General features: G+C 44.6%; 1 protein-coding gene across 7 annotated transcripts in view; it reads right to left on the bottom strand.

The window, feature by feature from the left end:
• The window catches only part of JCAD (junctional cadherin 5 associated), a 99,625-nt gene that overhangs the window by 39,593 nt on the left and 47,418 nt on the right, over window positions 1-12,614 (bottom strand). For 2 of the 7 annotated variants that reach the window (XM_017535440.1, XM_037740949.1), the window contains exon 1: window positions 5,073-5,166. The exons of 2 other annotated variants lie outside the window; for them this stretch is intronic. The gene's annotated coding sequence lies outside the window, so the exon portion shown is untranslated. Of the gene's footprint in view, window positions 1-5,072; window positions 5,167-5,914; window positions 6,027-8,340; window positions 8,363-12,614 lie in introns of those variants that run through there. 3 more of the 7 variants (XM_037740947.1, XM_037740948.1, XM_037740945.1) reach the window with 3 other exon arrangements.

Raw genomic sequence — 12,614 nt, 5'->3', positions numbered from 1 at the left:
ATCCATATGGCAGACTATAAAATACACACACATACATAAAATTATGTTCTCAGGTATACAACAGCGCGGGGAAATACTAATGATACCATGCTAAATAATAAAGACAAGATACAGAACCCTCCATTCAATGTCATACCAAATTTGTTTATATATATATACACTAGAAAGGAAAAAAACACTGAAGGAAGACATACCAAAATATCGGCAGAGGTACTGGACTCTTGAGTTTTTAAAAAATTTCCTTATTTGTACTTTTCTGAATCTTAATGATGTTCTGTCATTAAATGTATCAGGTCCAATCATATGAAATTGTCATTTTGCAGGTCAAAAATAGTCAAATATTGGCAATTTCATATGCTTACTATACTTAATATTATCTTCATATACTTAATATTAAGTTAAGTATATATAACATGTATAATAATACTGTTTCATTAGTTAATATATTACTAACATTACATTATAACTTAAGTTGTATATAACTATTTCATCATCAGAAAAAAAAACTTTCAAAAATGAAATGCTGCTTAGGTTAGATTAGAAAAACACATCTTTAAAAATGTTATGTAGTTGGAAGACTCAATGACAATAAAAGAAACCTGAGGAAAAGAATAAATGAATAGTAAATTTTTTAAAGGCTCTAGTATATGGTACATAGGCCATATCTGCCAGAGACTCTTAACCTGTTTCCAGGAAGCCAAAATCACATGTGCTGCTGAAGAAATCTAATACAAGGTTACAACCAGCATTCTAAAAAGGTCTTTATTAGACAGTTACTCCTCTAAAAGACCTAAAACTTCTCAGTTGTATTCACTGACATTCCATGCTTAAGATGTAATTGGTCCCTCAAATTGTTGGCAGTTCAGTATAAATATCTCTTCAACTGACAACATTTAGGTCTAATGCTATGATTAATAATATATAACAAAGTGCTTTCTTTAAACAAGAGGTAAATTGCCAAGACATAAAACAAACCAGAATAGAGTATGTTGCTAACTGATAAGGAGGTTTTTAATGCTTTCCACAGATTTTTTTCCTAAGGGTAGAATTGTATGTTTCCCTATGAACAACAGAATTGCTCTTTCCCCTTCCAGTCTTAATCAGAAATAATGCAACAGTTCCAGTTGAAGTTCTGGGACAGCAGGTTCTCACAGACTGCTGTTACCATACCACACGTGTGATGACCCGCTCCGCCAAGGCACTCCCGTTGTTCAGATCTCACAAGATGTAAAAAAGCATACTTAATCTGTGAAGTAATCATTTTAGGAGGACAATCTGAGGTTTCTTTAAGGTGACAAAAAACAAATGAGTTGGAAAACTTGGGTCTAAGATCAAAAGGATCTTGGAACGTTAATCTTGCTGGGGTGGATTGGTATTAAGGCGTTTGTTCAAAAAAAGAGAAAGAAAAAGAAAAAAGTCCCCAATATTATGCACTGAATTTTTTTTATAAGTATTAAGGCATTTGTTCAACAAAAGAAAAAAAAAACCCCAACATTATGTACTGAATTTTTTTCATAAGTATTATCTGACTCCTCTTTTTTTCTTTCCACTACTAATGTGACCACACACACATATACACTTAGAAACACACACTCTTTCCCTTGTCTTCTCTTTCATCTCTAAATTCTGTGTCACACAATTATTGCTTTGGCTAGCAATATTTTTTATGAAACTCTAAGTACCTTATTAACATTTCTGAAAGATTGGAATTCATTAAGAAAGGACTCAAACTGGATAAGACTTTTAAATCTTTTGGAATTTTTCGCTTTTTGCAATAAATAGCTGTAAAACATAATCATCATAGGTTAGAATTTTATGCCCTTTTCATCATATATGTCAAGCTCCACATGTAAAGATACCTAAAATATTCCAATAAACTTACCCTACTTTTGATTTTGTTTTTAAACATCTTTAGAATAAAAAAGAGCCAAATCTTTATAGAAGCATTCAACTTAAATTATTTCATATAATCTTTACATTTTTATTTATTTTCTAAGTGCAAAAGGCACGTCAAGTGATGTCAAAAGTAAAGACTGCAAAATTCAGTGCTTGGGCAAAAAGGAAAAGTTCCTAGTAACCCCACGTGCCAAGAGATAACCAGTAGCAACAATCTGGTTTCTGTTTCTCTAACTATTCTTCCTACACAGACAAGTTGCTTGTTTTTCTCCACCCCCCTTTGGAATACATCTTGGTGCTTCTTCCTAACAGTATCTAAATTCTTTCATTTACATACAGAAGAAACAAGCTTTACAGATAAACTATGAAGACAACCAATAAGCACCAAACTATAAGGATACTTCATGATCTGATAACAAGCCTGCCAGTTTAGCTAGGCTCCTCCCAAGTGTATCTACAGAAAGTTTTGAAAAAGATACTTAGTTCCAGAAAGTAAAGGTAATAATCCAAATTTTAAACAAGATACCTTCAATTCAAATCAAGATAATTGAGGTTTTAGTATCTGAGGGAGGAGTTCCTGTATTTTTGTAAACACCACTTAGTGTTTAAAGAAGATTTCAAAGCCCAGTCTCTCCCCAGTCCTTCCCTTTCCCTGGGCTGCCTCTGTTTGCAAGTGAGTGGACCTCAACATTCCTTCAATCAGCAGGCCCTTGAAACAAAGCACAAGAGCAAGGTTTTAATGGGAGAGATAACCCTTGTCATCCAGAAGAGGAAAAACAACATCTGTTAAAAGCCCAAGTAAACTGCACTAATGGGTCAAGCAATAGGCCCAGAGGACCTCAGGGATATAGTCTTTGCTTATCAAAATAAAAACCACAACAGAACAATTGTTCTACTCCAACGCTCTGTGTTCTAAACTCTCTCCAGATTAATTAGTGTGGAGTTTCGCCAAGCTCATTAAAAGAAAAACCCCGGTCTCCTAAGGATGACTGGTGTTTACTGTCCTCCCAAACTGGCCAGTGAGAACTCAGGGGAGCCACAGACTTCTGGGCTTTCTGTAGTGATAGGATTCCTAGGATTTATTTTTAAATTGCATGTTAAAAATTAGACTACAAGAATCTTTTCATATTTACTTCTTCTTAACTGAAAACAATTGGTCCTTATTTATTTTCCTTGTGCACCTCCCAACCCCATTACATTTTATAGCTACCAAACAACAGAACACAGGTTTCTGGAGTCTGTGACCACTCAGATGAGTTATTAGACAACCCTGATGAGTTTGTCAAGTCCTCCAGAGCCTGTGGACACTCAGGCCAAACTTCTTTTTTCCTGAAACAGGCTTTCTCCACCCACCCAAGTCCCCTAATTCTTGGGCCTGCCAAGGTCCTGACCTTCCATTCTCTGCAGTAAAGGGTGAAGTTTTACAGGAGGAAGGCCCAGTAGATTGAAGGCCTCTGTTCAACAAATATTTGCTCGCCCACTCCAGCCGGAGTAACAGTTTGCTACACGCTGCATGCCCAGAGTGACACTTAGAGACTTCAGGAAGCTTGTTAAGCTGGTGACTAAGACTTAGATACCTCATGTCAAGGTAAATAATTAAGTCCCAATCCACAGAACGTTATGGAAAACCAAACGACTTTACCAAACTCCCAGTTTCACACGAAAACCAACACAAGTCCCATGAAATAGAATCTGCATATGATTTCCAAAAAAGCCTGTATGCATTCATGCCTTGCTGGGTGGTCTCAGAATTCTAAAATGACCTGCGACATTCCCAGAGTTTTACCTGTACAACCCATGACCACACGGTTTACGCCATGCTGACTGCCTGAATCCTACCCATCGGGTCCCTTCCCCCAAATCCCTGAATTTTGCAACCCTCACCCTCAATCTCTGGGATGTCTATTCCTTGTAAATACGAAAAGACAAAACGCCGGAGAAGGAAAACAAGTTGTGGGAAAAACACATTAAACTGTCAGGACAGGCAACTCCGGGAGTTGTGTGGTCTGCACCGCCCCACCCCTCTCCCCAAGACTAAGACCCAGCTACAGGATTTGGGGAAGGAATGACGACACGGGAGGCGGTTGGAGAGGGTGCGGCGGTGGGAGAGTGGGTGTGGGTGCGGGATTGTGATGTGCCCACGCTAATTCCCGCAAGGTCTCTACTTCTTCTGAAGCACGTGAATGAGCAAACACCAGGACCTGCCCAGGTAGCGCTGGCCTAAAGTTCTCGTTTTTATTTTTTTCTTCAGTAGTGAAATCACAGCTTCTTTACAAACGCCCAGAAGAATCCCAGGCGCTCTACTTCTTGACAGCATGCGAGAGGGGCGCTTTTAGCTGCTGGTGCTGGGCCCCACTGTGGCCAGGGCATCGAGGTAAACCCTGGCATTTTGGGGGTGAACGGACCCCGACTGGGGATAGGGGAAGCAGAGACTCTGGGTGGGCGGGCTTCAGATCCCATAAATGAGCTGATTAACAGGATTTACAGCACTCCTAGGCGGGGCTCCTGCCCTTCTCCTACCCCACGCGCAGCCGGGAGCCCGGCGGCCCCGGGCACTCGCTGGGAGGCAGCCGCGATTAGCGCCCTAATCCCCAGCGCAGACCGCGCGGAGCCCAGAGCCGGGCCGCGGCGGGAGCCCCCACCGTCCCGGGCAGTCCCGACCGCCGGGGCAGCGTGGGAACCGGGACCTCGGGGACCGCGCGCGCCGGCTGTCAGCTCCGGGGTGAGGTCCGAGAGGTCTGGGCGCGCGGGCGTGGGAGGGGTTGGTGGACACACGCTGGGGAGGGCGACTTCGAGAGCGAAGTGAGCGACCCCCGCCCCCCGGGCCCTCCGTGAGCCGAGAGGCAAAGCGAGCGCTCACGCCAGCCGCGGCCCGCGGTGCCCGCCCTGGGACCCCGGCGCGCCGAGAGGAGTACCTGAGGGGAGGGGATGTCCCTCCCGGCCTGGCAGGCGCCCCCCGTCCCGAGGCGGCGGGGCCAGGCACCGCGCTGGGGGCCCGGGTGGGGCTGCGGCGGGGGTGCGGACATCCCCCACCGCCGGGGTGGCTGGGATCGGAGCGAAGTCCCGGCTGGAGAAGTTGGGGGGAGCGCGGGAGGCAGTGGGTGAGGCCCGCGAAGCGCCGTGGGAGCGGCCCAAATGGACTGTGGGACCCAGGAGGGCGAGACGCCGGGACTTACCGAGCGGCTCCCTCATGCCGCCTCGCGCCGCCGCCGCCGCCGCCGCCGCCGCCGCTCCGGCCGGCCCGGCACCAGCGCGACCCGCCCCGCCTGCAGCCGCCGCAGCCGAGCATGCCCGGAGCACTGCTGTCCGCCCCGCCCACCGCGCGAGCCCGTCCCGCCCCGTTCCGCCCGGCCCCGCCCACCGCCCGGCCCCGCCCCGCCCACCTCCTCTGCTCTAAGGGTGGTATCCAGACCAGGAAATGCCTAGGCTTTCGGGGCAGTCTGCGTGGGTCGTAAGGAAGGCACAGGTGGTTTGACCACCCTTTCCTCTTTTCCTGTCACTTGGGTTTGGGCCATGTCAATCCTGTGCAAGTGTCCAAAGACACACACACTCTTACAAATACACACAAAACACAAACATATTCATATACACTCACACAGTTACACACAAACACACAAAGATATGCAGACACACTCATGTGCACCCACACACAGATGCACAGAAACATATACAGGAAACAGGCGCACACAAACACATATACAGGACACACGGGTACACACAAACACACAGTCACAGACAAGCCCACACAAACACAGTCACACGCAACTGCACACAAACGCAGCCATATACAGTCACCCGCAGGGGCACACAAACACACCATATACAGTCACGTGCAGGTGCACACAAATGCACCCATAAACAGTCACACACAGATGGAGCCAAACACACTGACACATATACATGCATAGACAGGAACACAGTACAGCAATACACACACACACATACACAGGCACCCACATAACACATCGATGTTATGAAGAGCAGAAAACAGTGATGGTGACAACAGCTTGGGATTTACTTCTTTAAAAAGAAAAGTCTTGGAGTCAGCTAGAGAGCTGGAAGCCACCTTCAGATCAGCTGGCCCATCCTCTCCGGTGCAGATGAGGAAACTGATGCCAGGAGTAGGATTCCTGGGTAGGAGGGGAGATAGGAGGAGGTGAGTGGGAGGGTTCAGAGCAGAGTGAACATTTCCTGACCCCAGACCCACTCCATGTTTCTCTTAAAGTGGGAAAGGTCAGAAAGATTAGACTGCTGCCTGGCTCTGCTCAGGGCAAACGTTTTCATAATTTTGGAAGGCAGACAGAAGACGAAAAAAAATGTGAAATATTACTGATGCATTGGGGAGAGACAGGGAATGTTAGTTAAGTCCACCCAGACAAAACATGGATAGCACAGCAGACTGGTGTCCTTGCCAAATGAGTTTTCAGAAAACTACTGAGCCACATCATGATTTTAGAAGTGTATTTGCTGTCAGAACACCAATAAGTAACCTTTTCTGCTCTATCACCACGCCTGAGCCCTTCATATGCATTATTTCTTTTAATCCTCATCACGGTTTGATCATGTGGGCACCACTTTACAGAGGAGGAAACGGGCTCAGGGAAGGGCACAGTGGCAAGCTGCAGAATCTAGCCCAAGACCCCTGCTCTGAACTACCAGAGCAAGGTCATTTCTTTGTTCTCTTGAATCATATGTTCCTCATGGTTACTAGGAACATATAATCTAACAGAGCAAAAAAGCGGAACACTCTATTGCTGGAAAAGAGCGAACAATGTAATTGAGTGCTGTATTGTGCATTATCAGGAGCGCATGGGAGGAAACCAGATGAGGACGATGGGAGCAGGCCACGTGATCAGGGGCTCGAGATCCAGGTAGCTCTGAAGCCAGGTAGCTCTGGTCCCGGGCTTGGCTTCTCTGCCACTTTCAAGATGTGGTACTTTACTTCCTTTAGTCTCACTTTCCTCTCTAACAAAATGGGGAAAATGATGGTTTGCATCTCATAGGAGAGTCATGAGAATTCAATGAGATGATGCCTTTTTATCACTTAGTTCAGGTACATGTAACAATGAAGAAAATGGTGGCTGGGAGCAATGGCTCACGCCTGGAATCCCAGCACTTTGGGAGGCCGAGGCAGTCGGATCATCTGAGGTTGGGAGCTCGAGACCAGCCTGGCTAACATGGTGAAACCTTGTCTCTACTAAAAATACAGAATTACCGAGGCATGGTGGAGAGCGCCTGTAATCCCAGCTACTCAGGATGCTGAGGCAGGAAAATCACTTGAACCCAGGAGGTGGAGGTTGCAGTGAGCTGGAATTGTGCCACTGCACTCCAGCCTGGGCAATAGAGTGAGACTCTGTCTCAAGAGAAAAGAAAAGAAAAGAGTAGCTACTACCACTAATACTTGCGCCATTACTGCTGTTTGAGTTGGAGCCACCAGGGAAGGCTTTGAAGGACAAGTGGGTTGTGGCTAGGGAGAGACACAAAGGCTGTGGAAATAGAATTCGACAAAATTTAAAAGACGAAAAAGGAAAGGAAATGCAGGTTTTTGTGTGTGTGTGTGTGTGTGTGTGTTTTCTGGGGAGTCACAGTTATTAACAGCAGTGATATTACCTCTTGTCAAAAAAGCATCGTTCAGTGATGGATTGCTTCAATGACTTATAGAATTTCTGTTTCTCCCCAATTTGCCAACTCAATGAAATAACTTTTGGCTGGGGTGAAGCACCTCTGTGTGCCCACCATGGTGCAGACACCTGGGGAGCCAAATATTCCCACTAGAACACTTATCAGCCAGTGAATTGAGATTAGGATGTGCTTCCTCATAGAACAATGTCATATTGTTGGGTTTCTGGGTCAACGCCATGGAAGTTTTATAATGTACCTAAGTGCTGCAGAGTTGCAATAAAGCAGAGTAGAGTTGCAGTAAATCAGAAAATAATGCTGATTCAATGCTAGGGACTAAGCTAAACCAAACCAAATCAAGTTTAATAAGAAATTGTATTTTAGCAGAAAGGCTGGCAAAGGCAGATTCAATTAAGGGAAGGTAATGGGATTGAAATACTGAAGATTCTAGAGAAGATGACTTCACAATTTCAAGATGCTTGTGGTTTCTTGACCCTGGCTCTTTATCCTGACATGCTCATTTCAAAACCTTTGGCTTCCCTCTCTCCTCAGTCCTGATGTATTCCTAGCCCTGCTGTAATGTTTTCCTGGCATGACTAAGGCCATTTCAAATGAAGAAGCAGAATGAAAAGATGGCACGAGAAGATGGTGGTGAGGCTGTGAATATGTGGAGAGGGGCAAGCAGAAAGGTGGAAAGTCTTTCTAAAGCCCTGGAAATAGAATTAACAAAGAGAAAAGAGGATATAATAGTCTGTTCTCATGCTGCTAATAAAGACATACCCGAGACCAGGTAATTTCTAAAGGAAAGAGGTTTAATGGACTCACCTTTCCACATGGCTGGGGAGGCCTCACAATCGTGGCAGAAGGCAAAGGAGAAGCAAAGGCACGTCTTACATGGCAGCAAGCAAGAGGGCATGTACAGGAGAACTCCCCTTTATAAAACCTTCAGGTGTCATGAGAACAGCAGGGGAAAAACCCGCCCCCATGATTCAGTTAGCTCCCACTGGATCCCTCCCACAACACATAAGGACTGTTACAACCTAAGGTGAGATTTGGGTGGGGCCACAGAGCCAAACCATACCAGAGAGTAAGGTTGAAAAGATGCATGAGTATGAGCAGATGATTAATTATAAATGTAAGATGATAATAAACACAAAAGGTAGTGAAGAAAATCTACTGGGTCAGTTTCCCTACCAGTCATCAGTACATGGACAAGGGACGGTAGACAAGAAATGAGAGAAACCAGCCTAACCTCCTAATCCGCTAATCCCAACCCACTCCCAGTTTCCTGCAATTTGGGTCCCTGGCTTCCACCTATTTGATCCTGGGAGATAAAAAACACAGGAAAAAATTCCTATCACTTATGAGATGTAAGATACAAACTGCGATTTGAAAACAGCATTTGGCATGTTGCTGTTAGAAGTCTGGCCCAGCCCTGGGAGAATGTGCCAGGGTTCAGCCCCGGATGCCCAATGTCCCCACCTTTCTTGAGTCCCGGAGAAGGGATTTCACAGACTCAGGAAGGAACTTGGATTATTGAGTCATTGGGCAGATGTGCAGTAACCAGAGAAATAATGCTTAACAGCCTGCTTAAGGAAAAAAAAAGTCAAGACCTTGTTTCTCTAACTTACTGCCTGTTCAAGGATCTGGAATAACCCTCCTCTCTTTCTACTGTAGGGCCCTTCTCTGTTGATTGTAAGGTTTCTTTTAGCTGATTTAGATATTGATTTTTTTCTTAGTCTGTAAAGACACTACCAGTTCTCATTTTTTAAAAGACTAATGCTTTTTTAAAGAAAACATTAATTTGTTGTCTTCGTTGACACATAATAATTGTACATATTTATGGAGTTCAGTGTGATGTTTTGATATATGCATACATTGTGCAATAATTAAATCAGGGTGTTTAGCATATCCATCTGCTATAGTTTGAATATTTGTTCCCTGCAAAACTCATGTTGAAACTGAATCCCCAATATGGAGTGTTAAGAGATGGGATCTTTTTTTTTTTTTCCGAGATGGACCCTTGCTCTGTTGCCCAGGCTGAAGGACAATGTCTTGATCTTGGCTCACTGCAACCTCCACCTCCGGGGTTCAAGTGATTCTCCTGCCTCAGCCTCCCAAGTAACTGGGATTATAGATGAGCACCACCACACCCAGCAAATTTTTATATTTTTAGTAGAGATGGAGTTTCCCCATGTTGGCCAGGCTGGTCTCAAACCCCAGACCTCATGGTCCACACGCCTCAGCCTCCCAAAGTGCTGGGATTATAGGCGTGAGCCACTGCGCCCGGCTGAGAGATTAGATCTTTAAGAGATCATTGGATCATGAAAGTTCTGCCCTCATGAATGACGTAATCTATTTATGGATTAATAGATTAATGGGTTAATGGATTAATGGGTTATCATGGCGGGGAGCTGGTGGCTTTATAAGAAGAGGAAGAGAGACGTGAGCTGGCACATGAGCACTCTCAGCCCCTCACTATGTGATGCCCTATACCACCTTGGAGTTGACTCTGCAGAGTCCCTACCTGCAAGAAACCTCTTACCTGATGCAGCCCCTTGACCTTGGACATCTCAGCTGTAAGAAATAAATTTCTATAGCTGTAAGAAGTAAATTTATTTTCTTTGTAAATGACCCACCTGCAGGTATTCTGTTATAAGCAACAGAAAGACTAAGACACCATCACCTTACACATGTACCATTTCTTTGTGTTGGAAACATTCAAAATCCTCTCTTCTATCAATTTTGAAATACACAATACACTTGTTAGGTACCTTTCCCTGTGATAAAACACCAGAATTTATTCCTCCTAAATGAAACTTTGTACCCATTGACCAAAAAAACCCACATTCTCAATAAAATCTGGAAGTCTCTCTCATTGGCTTGTTTCAGAAAGCCAGGCAACGGTGGTTACATGGAAATTGGCAAGGATCTTGTGAGAGTAGATTGGTGGGTAGCAGAGGCCAGGAAGGCTGGAACTGAATAAAGAGAAGCTGATTAACGGGTACAAATATGCACTTAGAAGAAATAAGACCTGGCATTTGATACATCAGTAGGGTGTCTATAGTTAACATTAAGCAATTGTTATTTCAAAATAGCTAGAAAAGAATACTTTGAATGTCCCTAGCATAAAGAAAAGATACGTATTTAAGGTGATGCATGTCCCTATTACCCTGATTTGATTACATCAATTTATGAAATTATCACATGGACCTTGGAAACATATATGTATGTTTTATTTTGTTTTATTTTTGAGACGAGCTCTGACTCTGTCATTGAAACTGAAGGGCAATGGTATGATCACAGCTCACTGCAGCCTTGACCTCCTGGGCTCAAGCTATCTTCCTCAGCCTCCCAAGTAACTGGGACTATAGACACACACTACCACGTCCAGCTAATTTTTCTATCTTTTGTAGAGACGGGCTCTCCCTGTGTTGCTTGAAAACAACTCCTGGGCTCAAGCAAAGCTCCCACCTTGACCTCCCAACGTGCTGGGATTAGAGGCATGAACCACCATGCCCAGCCCTACATAATTATTTTTAACCAAGAACTAGAAATCTATTTCTCAAAGTCGGCTCCATGGACAACCTACACCAGGATCAACTTGGGGAGGGAGAGTTGACTAAAGGCCAGATTCCTGGACCTCATCAAACCGATGCAATCGGAATTTTTAAGTTCTACCATTGAAACCCTGGAATGCATACTCTAAGAAAATGCCCAGGTGATTCTCACACACGGTAAAGTATGAGAAGCAGGGATGAAGCACCGTAAACAGACATGGTGTGTGTCAAGAGAAGAATGGATTGACTGGCACATACTATACAGCGCAAAGACAGTAGCGGTCAACAGCATTGTGTGATGATGGAGAGTCACATAGCAACGCCCTTCGCGAATCAAATGCGTCACAGGTTTACTGTTGGCTTAGAAGATTTAACACTAACTGAAACAAACTCTACTATGCTGGGGACCGAGAAGACAGTGACAAACAGTTTTTCAATCGCATACCTTCAGAGTGACGAGATGGAATCTGCACAGTTACTTCATGAGAAAAATCATTTCTAATTGCTTGCTCGCTTTGTGCCAGCTCGTTCTCACATAAAGCCACATATTAATGGAAAACAACTTCTCTGTCACACTCACTATAGCAAAGAGCTGCTGTTTACTAGTGGTAGACAGAACATTCCAAGCCTCCCCCTGGCTGAAGTTTATAAAATTCTTTGCCAAATTCATAAGGAAACCCCTTGAGCGGTGGTGCCCTCCAGATAATGGCAGTGGCTGTCAGGGATCTCATTGGTATGGAAGGATGCCAATGTGGCTTCAAGGAGACAGGGTGTGGCCAGTAGCAGAGTGGTCCAGACGTGGGCACCCCCTGGGCCGCCTCTCCCACCATTCCTCACCAGCTAATCAAGAATGAATCAAAACTAACTCAAGCATTTTTTAAACCCATATGATGTTTTGTTTTTAAAATGGGAAATAGGCCAGGCTCGGTGGCTCACACCTGCAATCCCAGCACTGTGAGAGGCCAAGGCAGGCAAATCACTTGAGGTCAGGAGTTTGAGACCAGCCTGGCCAACATGGTGAAATTCCGTCTCTACTAAAAATATATGTGCTTGTAGTCGCAGCTACTCAGGAAGCTGAGGCACAAGAATCACTTGAACCCCAGGAGGCATAGGTTGCAGTGAGCCAAGATGGCATCACTGCACTCTAGCCTGGGCAACGGAGTGAGACCCTATTTCCAAAAAAATTAAAAATAAAAATAAATAGCCAGCGGTACATGCCTATGGTTCCAGTTACCCAGGAGGCTGAGGTGGGAGGATTGCTTAAGCCTGTAAGTTCAAGGCTGCAGTGAGCCCTGATCACGCCACTGCACTCAAACCTGGGCAACACAGCAAGACCTTGTCTGGAAAAAAAAAAAAAAGAACTATGAGAATAACTATGAATCACATTAGTTGTAAAAAGAATGCCTCCATTTTGGGAGAGAATGGTGTCTCAGGCTTTTATTAAGTCAGCGATGATTAGCAATACAAAAACGACATCCAAGTGAAAGGGAGAGATGAGAATTACCTTTTCTTTCTTTCTTTTTTTTTTTTTTTTTTTTT

Source organism: Cebus imitator, unplaced genomic scaffold, assembly GCF_001604975.1.
Source record: "Cebus imitator isolate Cc_AM_T3 unplaced genomic scaffold, Cebus_imitator-1.0 Scaffold92, whole genome shotgun sequence".
NCBI classification, from domain to species: Eukaryota; Metazoa; Chordata; class Mammalia; order Primates; family Cebidae; genus Cebus; species Cebus imitator.
Note: the sequence above shows the minus strand (reverse complement) of the source record. Positions and strands in the feature narration are given on the sequence as shown.